The 16,783-nt window shown below is 35.5% G+C and overlaps 1 long non-coding RNA gene across 1 annotated transcript in view; it reads right to left on the reverse strand.

Moving 5' to 3' along the window:
- The window catches only part of LOC146599334 (uncharacterized), a 15,034-nt gene extending 700 nt beyond the window's left edge, over window positions 1-14,334 (reverse strand). Inside the window, exons 1-3 of the long non-coding RNA XR_014895045.1 lie at window positions 14,189-14,334; window positions 9,357-9,494; window positions 588-724 (exon numbers count right to left, since the gene is read on the reverse strand). This is a non-coding gene — a long non-coding RNA (uncharacterized LOC146599334). The remainder of the gene's footprint in view (window positions 1-587; window positions 725-9,356; window positions 9,495-14,188) is intronic.
- Window positions 14,335-16,783: the final 2,449 nt, after the last annotated feature.

The following is a 16,783-nucleotide window of genomic DNA, read 5'->3' on the forward strand; positions in this document are numbered from 1 at the left end:
GTACAGGGATTGAACCCTCAACCTTGGCATTGTTAGCACCATGCTCAAACCAACAGAGCTAAGCAGTAGTTCCTTCATAAAAGTATTGTCACAGATTAAATCTGATAATCCRTTACTGGATTAAGTCAGACTCTTCCCTTTAGATAAGAGAAAATGTATCAGGAAATATATGGGAACATTTARGAAGTCAAAGGACTTTTGTTATGATGCATTTTTAAGTAGTCTTTATTTTTTCTCGACAAAACAACTAGTCACAAAACACTTGTTTCAGAAAGTAGATGTGGGTTATCAATTTAAAAATTTCAGAACTTCTACAAACATCCTACCTTCACACTCAGGCAAAAAGAAAAGTAGGGTAAAAGCAAAAAAAAAATAAAATAAAACAGTAGTGACTCTAATTTTGGGAGCCAGGAAAAACTAAGAAATCCAGTGCCGGAAGTTCTTGGCCAAAATCAGCACATTTATATGACATAATCAGCAGATATCAGTAATGGAAAAGTACTAATAACTTTCTTTGTGATTGAAAAATTTATGCTTSTGAAATTCATGCTTCACTTCATCCAAGACCAAAAAGATTTTGTCCCTACCTGGGTGCCTTCCCATGAGATAGCAGTGTATTTTTTTCCAGACTGATACTTCAATTGCAACACTCTCTTCTTTTTCCTTCAGAGATCCGTCTCCTCTGTGCATTTATGACAGGGTTTTATATCTATTTTTACAAAAACTGTAAGAAATAAGACATATAAGATATATAGACATTACAAGAGAATGTATCAGAAACAGATCAAATTGTGTCCTGTTGCTGAGCAACTGCTCCCAGCTATTCAGAGGAGTATGCTATGCCTTGTTCACCACGTTCTCTTTGTTCAGACACCTTTCTTCTGCATTTTCCATTCTTTTGGAAGTAGCAACAGATTTTTGCAGATCAAGAAGTAAATTGCTGCATGAATGTTTTTATCTCTTAATCAGCTTCTTTAAAGAGTTCATATCATGGACTTGCTTACAAATTCGCGGCACCATCATTACCGAGGGACAGTAAGAAAATACACTGCACCTTGTACACAATAAAGATTACTTTCATAATTCACTCCTAAATCCCATATCTCCCTTCTATATATTTCTCTTGCAGTACACATTATCATTAAAATAACAAATCAACACTTTGCTATCAGCAAGTAGGCAGCACACTGAAGATCTAAGCAATGCCTGGAAAAGTTTCTGGGTCAGAAAATATGAAGAGTTCTGAACCCATTAAAACTCACTTTTGGTTTTTAAATATAACTGTAGTGTTGTAATATAATAAAGTGAAATATCTAGGAGACAGAGATTGTGAAAGTATTCTGAATTTTATTGACTTCTGTTTCTATTCTGTACTCTGAATATCTCTGTAAACTACAGATCCATTGCACTGAACGGCATTACTCCCAAAAAAAGACTTCTTCTGAGAAAGACAAATAGATACGTAGTGGTGATAGACGATATAAGCTCTTGCAGATTTAGGGAAAAAACCTACTATCCAGGTATTTCTGTAGAGATTAACAATTTAAAATTCAAGATAAATACAGACAACATCAGACAATAACATTGGCATACTTGTATTTCATCTTAGTAAATATGCCTTACCGTAGAATGCCTGTCGTATATATGATGAGATGCTATTCAGGCTTTCTGAAGACATTGAAAAATTGTATTTTAGAATATAACATGAATTATATGCATTACAGCAATACACTTCTAACTTCTCACGGAACCACTTTGTGTATGAAGTGTAAAGCACAACTTAAAGATACTGTAATCGTAGCGCATTCACTCAGAAATCCAACATCCCCCGTGCAAGCAGCTAAAGAGATGGGCCCTGCCAGCATGGCTGGGGAACACGAWGCAGCCAATAAACACTGTCAGGCTAGCGAGAGCTGTGGGAGTCTGGAGAGACTGGAGGTGTCTGACAAAACGTCTAAAGGGTTGGAAGTTCAAGAAGGGGGATGTAAAGCAGGAAGTTAATCAAGGCCACTGGAGGAGYGGGGAATACATATGCGCGAACATGCGTGTGAGATGGAGTGTTAATAAAACGGGAAAAGAACACTTGGGGGAAAATTCAGCCTAGGAATGAGCGAGGAGCTGGCAATCGAAGGAACAACTTCTGAAAGTGGGAGCAGCATGCCCTTGGAAGGGAGCAGCGAGCGTCCCAGCAGAGAGCTCCAGAGCTGACCCAGGGAGAGCCCTTCAGAACCAAGAGAACTGAGATGTCTGAGCTCAGTATTACAGCATTTTTCCCCTTTTGTTCACAAAATCCCATTCATAAATGTTATCCAATGAGCTGGAGCATATTTCTTTTTTCAATACAGTTTTCAACTTCAGTTTTTTTAGAAAATTGCTGTGATACCAGGATGTATCAGAAAACATTCTGATATCAAACTTTGCAAAGTTCATACTATTTTAAGTGGAAATTAGTTTCTGAAAACCCAGGAGGTGTTTTTTCCTTACACTCCCTAACAGTTTAAGGGGAGTTGAAGCAGAAATTTGGAACTTTCTTCACCACAGAAGGGTTCCAGCTGGTAGTTCATAGAAATAGGTTCTCAGCCAAAATAGGAAGACTAGTTAGAAGCCAAAGCTAGGAGGAATGTATATTAGTACAGCATGTATTACCCATGTGCTTGCATGTGTATCTATATACACACAAAGGTCCATCCACACACGTACACTCACTCTATATTGACTTAAGCTAGGTGAACAAAGGTGAAATTTTGTAATAAAAATAGAACGAATGCTGTGTGATAGGTTAACCAGCACTGAGTATAACCACCCTCACCATTTATTCTCCATTTCAAAATAAAGTTCAGTATACAGAAAAACAGAATGGGTGGCAATTCAGAACATTTCCATTACACTCCTACTGCACACTACGATGAGTTGCTGGAGCAAGAACAAATCTCGAACAAAACTTTCCTCTGTAAGACAGCTGCATTTTTTGGATAGTGTGATCCCAATATGACTGGCAATGCTATGCATCGATAGATACTGATTAATTACTCTGCAAAGAACACAGATGACATTTGGTGCATTACCTTCAAAACTGTTACAAAGCAAACTTTTTTTCTTATTTCTCACATAAATAACCAATATGCTGTTTACAAACTAAACAAAACCTTGTGTAATACCTGGCAGCTGTGCTTTCTGCAAGTAAAAGCTTTCCTTTCGTGCAAGAACTGAAACAGAAAGTATTTAGAAAGAAGATTGATAACATTTTATAGCTGTTTCATTCACTYTATATTTTTGGGGGAGTTTTTTTAAACCAGCAGTGACTTTTAGAACAATTTGGGGGCCTTCATTAATGTACTGGTCCATGATTAATACTCCTTTAAGATATAATACTATTGACAAAAAAAAATCATACAGATATTATTCCAGAGGGTACTGGCAATCCTACTTCTGCAACATAAGGTAGGAATGTGTGCTTTGGAAAAAAATGTAGGCAGAGTGGAGTCACACACACAGAATTGACTAACCATATAGAGTTCTCAATTGATTTTATAAGTCCTTCTTTATCATTTTGGTCAGTTGCTATGGTAATTCAGAATTCTGTTTTTGTTAATATAATAAAAATTCACTTCACCAACATGATAGAAAGTCACTAATACTATATGACTTTTATCACATTACTACCTTTCTCATGGCATTAGAAACTCAATAGAGGACAGAAAAGTCACTGATCCTACAGCAAAGTCACTAATAGAAAGTAGCAGTTACCAGTGTGATATGAAATATGTATTATATTGCAAGACTTCAAGCTTTTATTTGTTGCATCACCTGTTTCTGGAAGATTGTTCCTGGTGTAAATATAAACAGCCGAATTTTTGCYGAAGAATTCCAGCTTTGGGATTTTCATTCAACTAAATATCAACTAAAAAGAAAAAAATACAAAATCCATACAATTATATAATATGCTTCTTTTTATAGAATTTGTAAATTTTATCGTACRGAGATAGGGTCTGATCTAAAGCCTCTTACAGAAAAATAAAATGTTTCAGTCAAATTCAGTGGGTTCAATCGTTTCATAAATAGACAGCTCAAAGACAGCTAAATGCTTAAGAAAATCYTCTGTCTATACGTCAGAATGAGAGGTGCTCAAGCGATTTGAGCTTTCATATTCACATTCATTTCAATATAACTTTCACAAGAAATATCATTTGACATCAGTTCCTAAGTGTTTTCAAGACACTKTCCTAAAACCCTGACTGTAAAGTAGAAGTATTGCATTTAAAACATTATTTTGCCTATCCYAATGAAAAGTGATTACTATGTGACTTCATTTTTTTACTTGGGTAGAGCCTTTCTTTTGATTCAATCTGGATTAAATATCATTATTCAAAGTAATCTAATCACAAAAAATACCTACATCAGTTTAAAAGTTTTAAAATATACTAATTCAGTTTGTTTTAAAATAGCTAGCTACTAGTGAAAATAACTTAACAATTAGGGGTTGGCGTGAAACAATGCAGTTACAATTGTCTTAATCCTAGAACCAGATCCAGAGCCTCAGTAGCCTTAATTGCAACACTAAAGAGTAAGAATAAGCSAGAATTAAGGAGGAGATATAAACACTTATCTTGAGGCATAAGCTGTTTTCTAATAAGTGGAGAGATTCTCCTATGGTGTGAATAAATTCATAATCACCTACTAATGACTCTCCCTTACAGATTGGATACTCGACCTCTTGCAGAATTATGCAGTCTCTTACAGAGATTACTGACCTTGGCAGACCACTAATCTGATCCAGGATAACAATTCCCCTGACATTTTCAGAAGAAAAYGCTCTTCATAGCTGTGCTTCTGCAGCAGTACTCCTGGACCTCACTGGTTTGTTGACAGTGTGCTTTCTGTCTCAGAGCACATAGTCAATATTCAACTTATTACYCCCCAAGGGAACAGATAGTTTGAAGTCTTGAAAGTCTCAAGCTTCAGGAAGTTTTGCRTTGTGTGTTAATTAGCTCGTATTTACGCAGCTGTGTGAATCAAGCCGGCTTCTGGTCACAATTATCAGCTTTTTTATCTTGAAGTCAYTGGCATGAATCATACTGGAATGTTTCCTGCGAAGTTCTGCAGAGGGAGAAAATGTTGTGTGCCCTTGCCACCAATCATTCAGAAAGACAGCCTTCATTAGCATTGCAGATGTAGTCTCAACATTAGCTTCAGACTGGGAACRACTTGATACTCTTGCATTAGCCATTCAACTGGAATTTTAATGTATCAGTTTGTTTTGAGATTAATAATATCCTGTTACTTTGGGACCACAAAGCTAACCAAACATTTCCTTTCAAAACCATTAGGTGGCAAAGCTTTTAAGGAATTGTTCATACAGTTCAGTCAAGCTGCTAATTAATTACTTGCTATTAATAGATTTGATTTGAATTCCATATTTTACTTATTTAGCTTGGCTGGGCAATTACATAAAACTGGAAACGTGTGTTTCCCTGCCAGTGGGGTTCCAGGCTCCAGGAGTCCCACAGTACATCATGAAACGCATTCACCACGCGGTCAGTGGTCTAACAGCGACTTACTGATGATCCTTGATCTTCCCAATCTCCTAACCTCGCTAGAGACACTGACAGAGTTACAGATCGGGGTTTTTTTGCAGAACATACGAAGAGTAAAAAAGGCACCAACCAATAAAGGCAGCCAAGGCCCAAGCGTATGTCCGTGCTCTTCAGAAGGTGCATGGGACTTTGATCATGAACTCTTCTGCAGCTGAAATATTACAAATTCAGAAAGGACGTAGTACACTGCTGTGTAAACAAAGACACTGAGATTGCATGAAGACAGAAAAAGGCTGAAATATCAATCCCATCTCTACTGTCATCTGTACAGCATCTCTGCAGCCTGTTTTTCAAAACTGACTTCTTCTTGGCAGAGATCAAAATGTGACCTGTTTTATTGAGCTAAGCGAGTATGAGAACAACACGTAGAAGAAAACACGAACATTTTCCAAACTAAATTATATACATATGGCTGTGTGAGTGTAAATACGTGAGACAAAAATTTACAAAAATAATAGTAAATACGCTGGAAAATACAAACTCCCATTCACAAAATTTCAGCCTTAGGAGTGTTGTACAATCAACAATAAATATACAACAAACATTTAGTCAATAACACATGTTGCATGGAACCAGCTGTAAATTGTCTTCTGAACTACATATCTGACAAGTTTCTAAGTACTCTAGCTAATCTTCTGGCATATTAAAATATAAATTGTTTTTGTGTATATTTCCTCCAGGCCTCTCTTCTAGAAGCTCAGTTTTTCTCTCTGATTTCACTGCACCCAAAGTTCTCCCAGCAAATATTACTAGTAATAAGATTATTCTCTTCTAATTTTTAACCTACATGTAAAAAAAAAAAAAAAAAAAGATTTTAGTTTCAACATATATAATATATAAATACTGCCACTTATTTATATTTTTCTCATGACATTAGGAAAAGTGTGCTTTATGGTGGGCAGATCACTGACCTGAACCTGAAAAAAATGATGATCCTGCTTTTCCCCTGTTCAGAAAATCAGCACTTCCTTTTGTCAACACTTGCTCTCTTTACCATAGATATTCATAGAGATCCTCACGTTGTTTGAAGCCAACACAGACAAAAATGCTAGACCTTCTCCATCACTAATCAGGCAAATGTCACCTCTGGAAACTACGTAACAGTTATTCAGAAATAACAGGTCAGGTGTATAGGGAGTATAAAGTGACACTATTTATCATAGTCTGCATGAAAGCACAAAAATTTTCTAAGGCTTAGCAAATCCCGAAGACTGTTGCTGCTACTGTACTCTTTGCTGCTGCTGCAGTCATTGGATGTACCTCCAGTCTCCGCTGTTGATTTTTAAATAGATGTTTGAAAACATGCTTGTATTGATGTAAATAATTTTCAGTGGCTTAACTAAAATATTCTGGAGAAACCAAATAGCCTTCCCAGCAGAAAAAAACTTTGTATGCATTCATCCAATAGGAGGCTCCAGTAATTCTCACAGACATGTTTTCTGAAGCATTTTGGGCAGATGAGCCTCCAGAAAAAGGAACAGAAAAAGAAATTCCAAAATAGAAAATTTTCTTACTACTGCTAAAACCATAAAGAAAAAAAAAGGAAGAAGTAGAATGAAATGGTTAATCCTGCCTGTTTGTTTGAATAGAAGATGGCACTAAAATGACCAAAACAGTAAAACCTGGAACTGTTAAATTATTTCTCATTTTCATGAGGTAGGGGTGAAGTAAAAAGGGAAAGAAGCTCTGGTGAAAATGCCTTTTGGTGAAGCACAAGCTGCAGGGAAAATATACATGTAGAAAGTAGCTAAAAAGAAAGCCAGCTCTGTCAGATGGACTATAAAAATTACTAGTYGTACTCAATTCCCAGATATATGGTTTATTTCATAAAACAATCTAGATTAGATAAATAACATATTCCAAAAAAGATTGGAATATTTCAAATGTTGTTTCAATATCTAAAAGGTCTCTCCTTAGGGAACTGTAAACCCTTCAGCCTCCTAGTGATCCTATACAAAATAATGGAAAAGTGACTTTATGACTGAAGAATAAAAGACAAAAGGTAAAATAACGACAGCCAGCATAGTTTCCAGGAACACAGGTCTTGTCAAACAAATTGGTTGTCTTCTCTGGACAGGGCTATAAATCATGCCAATATAAGCAATTAGATTGTTGTAATATATTTGCACTTCTCCATGGCATTTGACAGGGTAACACATGAAAGTATGGTTTTAAAAGCTTGTATTATGAGAAAGCAGTGGAGAACATACGAGATGGATTCACAGCCAACTCACCACATTTGGAGATCTGCCAAGGATTAGATATCAGTGAGCCAGGCATTTTCTTGCAGTGCTTTCCAGAGATTAATTTTTGGTCTAAATCTATGTAATATTTTTATAAATTGAGTAACAATGAGGAATCTTGGCAACTTACATTTGTAGGATTGTGAAGAATGAGGGTGGGTGATGCAACAGAGTAATCTAGTCTGTTTGTTCAAGTGGACTCAATCCTGTACAGGTAAACCCTGTATAATGCTCTGTTTGATTTTCTGGTAAAAGAGTAATGCAATTTTTGTATATATAAGGAAAATAATATGGAATAAAAGCATATGAATACAGGAGACACTATCTTCCCTCTTAACATTAAAACATGAGAGTGCAATTTGTATATTTTGTCCTGTCCAGTGTCCTCTCATCAGGCTTATGGTAATCTCGAAGAGCGTATAGAAAATATCACAGAACAGATACATGTGATAGGAAAATAATGTATATTAAAAAAAAGACATTTAGTACCCTGATACTTTTCAAGACCTTACTGACAACAGCACAAAATTACATGATTATACCGCCGGAAAAGAAGTTAGAAAAATCTTCTCTAAAGACGTTTCAAAATTAAATGTAATACCTAACTAGTAAGGACCATTATATACTCAAAAAACCTTCATAAAACATATAATGAATTCATGTAAAGACAAAACAAAGAAAAATTGGTCACGGGAAGACCAATATTTTTCTGATTTCAGATGGTCAACAGTGTATTTAAAGAACTAAAAATCTGCAGCAAGGGTATTGAAATAGATTATACTGAAKTATTCTCCAATGCCTCACTTAGATACCTTGTTTCTGAAGTTTGGAGTATACTGGTAGTGAGATTTGGGTTGGGAAGGATTCTGTACCCTTTATCAAATTTCCAAGGACTTTTCCATGGAGGACTGTCAGGAGTAGGAAAGAAGTCAGCAGGCACAGGGCCTGGCTCAGCTGCTGTGATCGTATCCTCACAGAACATATTCTTTGCCTTTTCTCTCTTGGTCTTAGTCTTTATACCCCCAAATTATTTCTGACGGCACAAATGTTTTGTGTAACCAAATCTTTTGAGAGATAAATGAGAATTTGGGTGGTAACAATGGCAGGTATACATAGCAGGTGAAACTGGACAATCTGGTGAAATCTACTTCCTTAATTTCTTAAACATATGAAATGTTTAGACATGATAAATTCTCATTAAAAAAACAGAAGTCAGATGTTGGGATTAATTGCTATGGAAATAAGAAGAGGAGAAAAGATAAAAAAAACAGTGCATTGCAAGAAGTATTCAACAGTTTGCCACTTAATTTCTAGACAAATCTGCAGTCAATTAACATTTTTTAAATGTGGTCATTTGTGGCCCTAAYCTTAATGTGATCAGGAAGCAGCAGTTGCAACCACAAAAGGAACAGCAGAGAGGTTTAACATCTGGGAAGGAGTTCAGCAGGGCTGCGTTCTGCCCCCGCATCTGTTCACGATTTATACTGGAATGGTAATGCACGTTTATCTTGATACTTACAATGGAGGAATTCAAATTAGAGGGAGCAGATGCTGTAATCTCAGGTATGCTGATGATGATGTCCTTATCACYGAGTCTGAGGAATCACTTTGCAAGCCAGTAACGAAGGTGGCTGAAGCTGCTTTGGACCGAGACTACCTGGGAATGTAAACAGGGCATAGGAGCAATGGAGGGGACTGGAAAGCAAAATAGTTCAACAATAACACGAAAAGATCAAGGAGTCAAACAARTGCAGAGCCTTCATTAGGTTCTTCTTGTAGGCATGTAAAACTGAACTGCATCTAGCATTAGCTATGAAATAAATAAAGAGAATCTGTGAGGAAAATTGAACCGTTCTTTATATCTGATGATGTGCCTAATCTGTCAGTAAGCACTAAGTCATGGTTATAACCTTCATTATCGCTTTTACTTTTCTCTCCTGATTTACATTATTACAAAATATGAACAATCTTTTACACTCTAAGCATTTTTTGTTTGTTTGTTTGAATGTATTTTATGAATAGAGTATGAATATGGGAGGATTGTATTTTTTCAAACTCACTGTGAAAACTCATAGTGTGAAATAGCAAATATATTTGTACACTTTACAAACAATTATTTTATCTTTATATCAAAAGCAAGCAGACATTATGCTAGCTGGCAAACTGACAACATAACAAACTACAACCAAGTAATAAACACAGCTGGAGGATTTGCATTCCRTCAGACTGTTCTCACAAAATACAGAGCTCACTACCAGGAAGCCTGATAATAAACCATCTATTTAAAAGAGAAAACACTGTATAGTCTGGTATTTTGACTATTTGAAAGAAAAGGAAAAGAGAGAGAAACAAAAAAGGTTCTGGATAAAAAAATAAGAGAAAGAAGAAAAGCAAACAAAACCAATAGAGGAAAAAGATGCAGAGTAAAATAAAGTAAATTAAAAAAACTGCTGTTACTGGCAGGGAAAATGGAATCACTAATCCTCAACTGATATAAATCCATGAAATGCTGACTTTTATAGAATCACACCATTCTACCCCGCTTGTGTACGTAGGGATTATGCTAATTGGGAAAAAACAGGAAAGGACATTTTACTTATTCTTCAGACTAACAAGGCAGGTAACTATTGAAACCATTGAGAACAGTGATTTCAGAAAGCTACATGCATATATTGACAGCAGAAGACTTCTGTAAAGGAGTGGTACTAAGAACAGAACTGGAATGWAAGGTAACCAAAACTGGAAATGTAACTACTTCTGCTCGTGGTTTCCTCCAGTTTTCTGCTGAAGTGGAATATATGCGCTGCGGCCATACATACTATAAAAATTTCATTTAAATCAGATCTTTGGAACTGATAGTTATAAAAGCCATACATTCTAGTTTGATAATTGTGAAGCACTGGACTTTAGAAAAACAAGCATCATTTTAAAGGAGCTGGTTTTGATTTTGATTCCTGTGAATAAATTATTATCCTTTAAGATAATAGACTCAGATTTTGTAAGCTCCTGGTTTATAATCTGAACTAATTGCTTTTCCAAACTGAAGAGAAAGAATTTAATGACCAGGAAATCAAATTCTAAATGCCATATTCTTCAAATATTCAATACATTACTCATTCTGTGGCGTTATTCAACATCATTTATGTTTGACACAATAGCAATTAAATACATCATACACTGTATTAAGTGCCAGTAATAATATTTGATTGTAATTTAAGTGTAATTTGAACAAACAGCATAACTACATGATGCGGCATAATTACAAAATAGGAGAACAAGATGACATAAAATAAGAACTGACAGAGAGCTGCACCTTCCCATGAATTAGCTCTTTTATGATTTTAGTTTTCAATTCTCTTTTATTTAAAACATTATTTGCACACCTGCTTCAAACCGGGGCCTGAAGGCCTGGAGCAAATACATTGAAATCAGTGAAAATATTGGCACTGATTGTGCTGTGTTTTCTCTCCAGCTCCAGCTCACATGGCACACAAATGTTCCTTTAAATATACCGTGTATATGATCATATGCATGCGCACAATCATATCCTCACATGTAAAGCTGCAGAGGGGCACAAAAATACAGTTCAGCATAGAACTTTAGAAGCTAACTGTAGTCCTTGATCTTGCAGAAATATTATTCTTTTGTGTTCTTTTATATGTATTCAAGTATTCATGTGGATCTCTCAACAGAGGAGAAGAATACTTTTCATTCACATGCATACAGGACAATAGGATTACAACATTAGTCTTCATGGTAAGCTTTCATCTTTCTCATCATGTTTTGTGTGTATGCAAACACATATGCTCCGTGCATGTATAATTTGTGAACATGCAAATATGTGCACCTATACGTATTTGCGTATGCATATAGGTATTAATGTGCAAAAGTTTTAGAAGTTAGATCTAGCCCAAGGAATAAAAAATGTCGTGYAATATTGACAAGAAAAACACAATAGATTAGTTTTAAATAAATATAAATGTTATTCTCTTTTTTAACTCTTTTTTACTCATAACAAAAAAAGTCAGATTTAATGTTCAAAACAAAATCCATCTAGATCAGAGTCCTTTTTAYGACCGTTTGAGTAGCAGGTGCCTATGATATGAATAGATTAAGCATATATGGACACATCAAATATATGTGCCAAGTCTCTGGCATAGGGATTTCTGAAGCCAGAAATGCATTTAAAGAATTTTTCTCCYGAAAAGAATTGTAAAAGCACATTATTTTCAAACTAACTTTTCATGTGAAGAGGTATATATTCAAAACGCAGATCCTAGCTTTCAAATRTAAGGCATTCAGATTTCATGTCTCAGTTTTTTCTATTTTTATGTTTTGAAAACTGTAGCAATCTATGTTGCTGTTACAAATACTTTTTTTCCCCCAAAATTAGCCTTTTTTGCCCCCTTGGAAATTTCTTTACTCCATTCTCAGGAAGAAATCATCRATGTTTCCACATAAACAATGATGTTAAAACAATTAGTATAAGGAGTTGTTTCAAAGTCATCCAAAGTTAGTAAGACTGTTTCTATTTAATTCCGTTGGCTTCAGGTTTGAAAAATACCTAGGGAGACARGAATCATTCCTATTTCCAATCAGGTTGTATTCTAGGCTCTTTAAAGCGGGTTCGTAAGAGCTAGAATAAGTTGATCTACAGTGATATCCACACTTTTTTGTTTTTTATGCTAAGGACACATCATTAGTATCACCAGGACAAGTCCTGAAGCCATTGGATCACACTGAAATGCCCTGWTGACTTTGATGAGACATGCTCAAGCGCAATGAAAGTTCTGCACGTGGATTTCAGGCAGTTTGTCGTCTCATAACTATTACGATAAAATATAAATAATTCATATCAAAGCTGAGGAGCAACTGCAAATTCTGAATTTTACTGCTTACTAGACAGAACTTAAAATAAGAAAGCTGATTACATTTATAAGCGACTATAATATATCAAATTACTCAACATATTATTTTACATGAATAGCCAAGCCCTATCAAAGTACTATGTCGCTAAACATAAAAGGATGGAAATATCTGGATATGCTTCATCTTTTTTCTTTGTTTTCTCTAGTGGTCCAGGTAAAGTGAACATCTTTATTTTCCTGCTTTAGCTAAGCTTTAAAGGTTTTATGTTGCAAATGTCTCTAAAGGAACCAATAGTTTTTAATGCAAAATTTCCTCCTCAAGGAAAAGGTTCTAATTTTTCATTTTTCCGAGGATAAAAATATTACTCTCTTAACATGAAAGTTCTATCTCTTCTATTGCTGAGGGAAAAAAGAAAAGCTGTAGAACATCTTTAATATAGCCCAATTCATCAAACTGATTCTTTCTTGCTCTAGGTTATTTCTCATTGATATTCCCTTTGGTTGCTATGAGTTTTTAAATTAGTGTTTCATACATCTATGTAGCACAAATTATTTAGCTAACTATTACCTTTCATTTATATTCATTATGTGTTTGTATGATTTTATCATTGCTCAGCATTATTACACCCATAAGGGAATGATTTATATTGCCATAGATATAGAGATGGAAGTATTTCATTTTGAAATCAGTATCTTTGCTTTTCATAATCAGATGAAGAACCAAAGCGTCAGTGTAAATAAATTGTTCTTATTTATCTAGGTATCTTTTCTCTGTAACAGTTATTCCTTTGCAGCAAAAAAGTCCAGTTTTGCCTTTTATTTTAACCAACGCAGTTAGTTTTCAACCTGTCCTACAGTCATTTAATACTAATGCTCGAACAAGCAAAATTATAAGCTGTATCTTAGCAAGCACAGAAGCTTTACATCTTGTTTAAACTACAGGGCCCTCCAGGCTCTTTAATAAGGACACTTTTCTTCCAGCTTGCATATTCCTTCTCTTTTTCACTTTTTGGAAATCATGAATAGCTCCTTTGCATCTCACTTCATAGAAAGCACAAGACTACTACTAATGGAAAGCACAAGAGTACCATTTATATTATCATCTGTTCAGCAGATGTCAGTGAAGTGTTTGTTTTAGGGGGTCTTATAATGCAAACATTTTGTTTTATGAATATTAAGTTGTTTCTCTCTTTGTTCCAGCACCAACTGCAAGACAGTATAACCACTTTTCATAAGCTTTATACTAAGCAGTTCTAAGTGTATAAATTAGTCCCTTAAGGACTTAACTTTCTAAAAATTACCGTGACTGAAATTTTGTATGAGCAAACTTCACATTTGCACATGTGAAGTTTCAAGTAAGGTCTATTAAAGCTTGCAAATGCTCACATTAGTTTGAACACATAGTGCAATTTGCACTTATTGTGCGCACAATACTTAAGAGAATTGGTTAAAGATGATTTAAAATTGGATGTTTTTTCCTCACCTTTCCTTGTGAAAGCCTTTATGGGTGACTAGTGGAACAGCAGTTCTGGGTCCGAAGCTGATGGTTCTCCTTTGTACTTCTATCACATGTCTTCTGCATAACCTTCAGGAAGGACTTCCTTGAGTCTCTCTGTTCTTTACTTCCTCTTGTCTCTATCAATGAAATAAAGTTAATTTTAAAGCATTTTTAAGCTTACTTGAGAGAAGAATGTTTATATTATTTTTAGTTTCTATCAGTATAAAACTGAAGTACATTTATGCAAAATTAAACAGTTGAATGGCTTTTAGGGTTCTTTTAGGGTGCTTTTCCTAGCTTTTTATTACCTCTGTTTAGAATTCAGGGCTCCTTTTTGTTGACTGTAAGATACATACATGGCAAAATTGCCCTTCTAAAACAGTGACATGAAAATTACTATTGAGATTTTTTTTGTCTACACACTACAAACACAGAAAGATATGTCCTTTTGTTACTGAAATTTAAGCAAATACTCTAAAAAGCAAAACCTACTAACTGACCTGTCAAAACCACTCATCAATATGACAGAAAAAACTCATTGCATCAGGTTTGCAAATACCACATGGTGGAAAGGTAACTTCAAAGAACCATGCTAAAATGCCATTTTTTACCCTAGCTCATCTTCACCTGCGCATYGTTAACTATATACCGGCATGCACCCCACATAGTGCTGGTTTAATATCTGTTCATTAACGCTTGTAAATATTATTGCATTCTCAATTTTCTGGTGTATTTTCAGAATGGCCAGTACCAAAAGTGTCCTCAGAACTACGCAGAATTACACTGTCTTGCCAGGGTAAAATGCAAACTAGACCTCAAACTCGTAATTTGTTTTCTGTGATAAATAGCAAAGCTCCTAATTAATCTGGCTCCTCTGGGGTTGATTCTCTTCCGTTTTCACTATTACATTCAAACATTGCAAACCAACCAATATGGCCAACAGCTCTTCTGAACAACTATCGTATTCGTTAACAGTGCCAGGACAGGTCAGAAAAGCACTGCTGAGTCCTGCAGCACTTCCCAAAAGCCTGTAGATYATATGCAGCGCTGGGCTCAGCAACTTCTCGCGCTATTTCCCCCAAGCCCTTCTGAAGAGAGCCTGAATGCACCAGTGAGGACTTCAGGTGGCGTGCAGGGTACGTTATGGGCATTGGCAAGGCCTGTAAAATTGGTCGGATGTGATGGACTGAGTGCAGCCCTGACCATTCCAGTTTTGATAGGTGACAAGACTTTCTGATGAAGCTTTTGTAGCTTAGTGGGTAGCTATAGTTTAGCTGCCTTATGGTTGGCTTAAAAAAAAAAAAAAAAAAAACACACACGCACACAAAACCCGGATGAATAATTCTGGCTATCCCCAAATGCTTCATTTTCCCGGCCAAGGCCAACATATCCCTCTTCAATCCAGCAAGTCTGTTTTTCAGGGACTATATGTGAAATATTTTGGAAATAAYGGCCACTCCCTATTCCTATGGTGTTTTAAACTATTACTGTGTGACTCATTACTGTGTTACTGAGATTTTTGAACAGAAAGGATTCATAAAAAATATAATCTATTCTATTGAGCTTAGATTTATAATATTTTCACGGATGTACTATAAATGCACTTTTTTTCCATGTGTGAAAATGTGTGTATAAAGTAGCTTATTAAGCTTATTATACGAAGAGGTACAAAATAACRGCCTTTAGGGTACAATAAATTCCCCTTAAACGTATTAAGAAAATGAAGCAATGGAAAATCAAATCCTGTCCAATAACGTGTTTCCTTATTCTAAGCTAACTCTAAATTTTAAGCTAAAAGAATAGGAAGAAAAACCTTGGAAAAYGATAAATAGAAAAATTAAAAAAGTATTGCTTCTCTTCAGCTATATTCTTTGAAATTTTAGCATAATAACAAGAAACTGAGAAATCTTTGAATAAGATCAGAATTACTTGGATTTCTCCTCATGCCTTTTACTTAAAAAGAAGAAATCAAGATTTTCATTGCCAAGGAGTTAGTAAAGGGTTAGCAAAATTCAAAAGYAGGGGTTTCTCTGAATTATTTCTATTGTTTCTCTTGAGAAAAATAATAATTAATGTGCCAGAAGCCTGAATACTTTTGTTTAAAATGCATCATCATTACAAAAAAAGATTTTTTTCCTCACATAATTCCAAAGTGTGAGACTAATTTAAGACTGTATATGCATAACACTTCATGAGAACTTTCTCTTCTCAGAGGACAGTACAGAAAGCACGAGGTCCACCATTAGTGGACCACCTATTCCATGCTTTCCCACGTGACTCAAAATATATATTGTCGTAGCAAATCCCAGAGGCAGTTTGGGGCCAGATGGCTCTTGGGACTTCTCCATTACGCACGACAGACAAAAATAATGCCTTCACATAAACCAGCTCCTGAGTAGCTGTTCAGTCTACCGGAAATTAGAGCTGGTTCCCAACCTGGCTATGGAAAACTGTGTCTAGCAAAGTGCTACTCTTATTCCTCTTATCCTTATAAGCCTTATTTCCCCTTTCCTGCCAAGGCTTTGAACAGAAATTCGCCTGTCTTTCTGCCAAGTCATGACCAGCTTACTGCTCCAGATT

Source organism: Rhea americana, unplaced genomic scaffold, assembly GCF_003343005.1.
Source record: "Rhea americana isolate MKP2758 unplaced genomic scaffold, rheAme1 scaffold_141, whole genome shotgun sequence".
Taxonomy (NCBI): Eukaryota; Metazoa; Chordata; class Aves; order Rheiformes; family Rheidae; genus Rhea; species Rhea americana.